At 38.2% G+C, this 2,644-nt stretch overlaps 1 pseudogene; it reads left to right on the top strand.

Moving 5' to 3' along the window:
• Positions 1–2,050: 2,050 nt before the first annotated feature.
• LOC116091692 lies at positions 2,051–2,644 on the top strand (annotated as a pseudogene).

Below are 2,644 nucleotides of genomic sequence, written 5' to 3'. Positions count from 1 at the left end.
TAAAATTAACTCACGCAAATCAGAGGCCTTCCTATACACAAAGGATAAACAGGCAGAGAAAGAAATTAAGGTAACAACACCCTTCACAATAGTTACAAATAATATAAAATACCTAGGTGTAACCCTAACTAAGCAAGTAAAAGATCTGTTTGACAAGAACTTCAAATACATGGAGAGGTCTGATTGTTCTGGCAGCATGAGTATAGTAGAGGATTGCAAATTCGATCAGCAATAGGAGGAGAGGGCCTCAGCCTTGTGAAGTTTCTGTGCCCCAATGTAGGGGAATGCCAGGACCAGAAAGTGGGAGAGGGCGGGGTGGCAGGCATGGGGAAGTGGGATGCAACAGGGGTTTGTTTGTGTTTGTTTCTTTGTTTTTTGGAGGGGAAACTGGGAATGGAGAAATTTACATGTAAATAAAGAAAATATCTAAAAAAAAAAAAAAAAAAAAAAAAAAGAAACAGAACAATACAAAGAATCAACAAAACTAAGAGTTGATTCTTTGACAAAATCAACAATAATTGATTTTGAAAAAATATTACTTGTATTACTTTAATGCAAGAAATAATTTTAAGCTTTCCAATCTTTCAGTAAAAGTAGAGAGAGCTGAAGAGATGTCTCAGCAGTTAAAAGCACTGCATGTTTTCCCAGAGGACTCAGATGCAGTTCACAGCACCCATGTTGAGGCTCACAACTATCCTAAACTCCAGTTTTTAGGGTCTTTAGCATCATCTTCTAGTGACTGTGGCCACAAAATTGAAGGTGTATGCAGGTAAAACATTTATACATATTCAAAGTAAAATAAATAAATATTTTAAGTTTATTAAAAAATAAATTTGTAAATAATTTTTAGATAATAGTGAATAGTGAATAGGAACTCCATTTTTAAACAAAACCAATAGAAGACACATATATACATACATGCACACATGCACACACACATACACACACACAATGAAAATTATGTGTAATCTTGCCTGGCGGTGGTGGTGCACGCCTTTAATCCCAGCACTTGGGAGGCAGAGGCAGGCAGATTTCTGAGTTCGAGGCCAGCCTGGTCTACAGAGTGAGTTCCAGGACAGCCAGGGCTACACAGAGAAACCCTGTCTCGAAAAACAAAACAAGCAAACAAACAAAAATATTATGTATAATCTCAAGTCACACAAAATCCTAGCATGCAATGGCATGGTGGTACACCCCTAGGTAAGAAACTAATGGAAATTGGTTCCTGCTTGGAAAAAGAGATGGTTTTCTTCAAATGTATGAATGCTAATATATTTACCAAACTTCAGTGGGTGATCTTATATCTGAGGGTTTGTGGACAGTATACACTACACATGAAACAGGTGGCAGTGTGGGGGGATGGCAAAATTGAATTGGTAGGGAAAGACTAGGAGAAATTGTAGAAGAACAAATACAATATAATATTTTTTATGAAATTGTTAAAGAACAATCATACATTAAAAATGAGATAAAGAAATAGCATAAGTAAAAATATTAGAAACTGTGGTAATGAAGCAAAACAATGTAACAACTTCAACAACAACCAAAAATTAGACATAGCAGACTAAAGACAGGAAAGTTCCAGCAGAAATGGATTGGCCAATGGAAAAGACAAAGAGACAGAAAGAGAGGACTTACTAAAACTGATGGATGAACTTAACATACCTACTATTTTATGCTTTTTAAGTGATTAATGCAACACCATCTTATTCAGATTCCATTTTGTCTTTACTTAGACTTTTCTCTTTCCTCTATCCTCACAACAGGGTCTGCCATTTACCACACTTAGTATTATTCATGACCCCAACCATTATCCAGATATATTAATCAAAAGATTAATATTTGATTGCAATACATTGAGCTCCATAGAGACAATGCTGGGGCAAGTGAGAGCTGGGCAGGCACTGGGCAACTCTGTGCCTCACGGAGGAAATCAACTAAACATGGAAAAATGAGATCCTGAGTAGCTGAGAGGCAAAGGGCCCTCATATGCACTCTGCAAATCTGCCGGGAGGGGCAGAAGCAGAAGCACCCAGATGCTTCTGTCAACTTCTCAGAGTTCTCCAAGAAGTGCTTACAGAGGTGGAAGACTATGTCTGCTAAAGAAAATGGGAAATTTGAAGACATGGCAAAGACTGACAAGGCTCGATACAAAAGAGAAATGAAAACCTACATCCCCCACAATAGGGAGGCCAAAAAGAAGTTCAAGGACTCTAACGCACCCAAGAGACCTCCTTTGGCCTTCTTGTTGTTCTGTTCTGAGTATCACCCAAAAATCAAAGGCGAGCATTATGGCTTATAGATTGGTGATGTTGCAAAGAAACTAGTAGAGATGTGAAACTACATGGCAGGGGATGACAAGCAGCCCTACAAGAAGAAGGCTGCCAAGCTGAAGGAGAAGTATAGGAAGGATATTGCTGCCTACAGAGCTAAAGGAAAACCTGATGCAGTGAAAGAGGGGATGGTCAAGGTTGAAAAGAGCAAGAAAAAGAAGGAAGAGGAAGATGATGAAAAGGATGAAGAACATGAGGAAGAGGAGGGAAAAGAGGAAGACAAAGATGAAAAAATGATGAATAAGTTGGTTCTAACGCATTTAATGACTATAAAGCTTTTAAACCCCCTGTACATAACTCACTCCTTTTAA

Source organism: Mastomys coucha, unplaced genomic scaffold, assembly GCF_008632895.1.
Source record: "Mastomys coucha isolate ucsf_1 unplaced genomic scaffold, UCSF_Mcou_1 pScaffold15, whole genome shotgun sequence".
NCBI lineage: Eukaryota > Metazoa > Chordata > Mammalia > Rodentia > Muridae > Mastomys > Mastomys coucha.
Note: the sequence above shows the minus strand (reverse complement) of the source record. Positions and strands in the feature narration are given on the sequence as shown.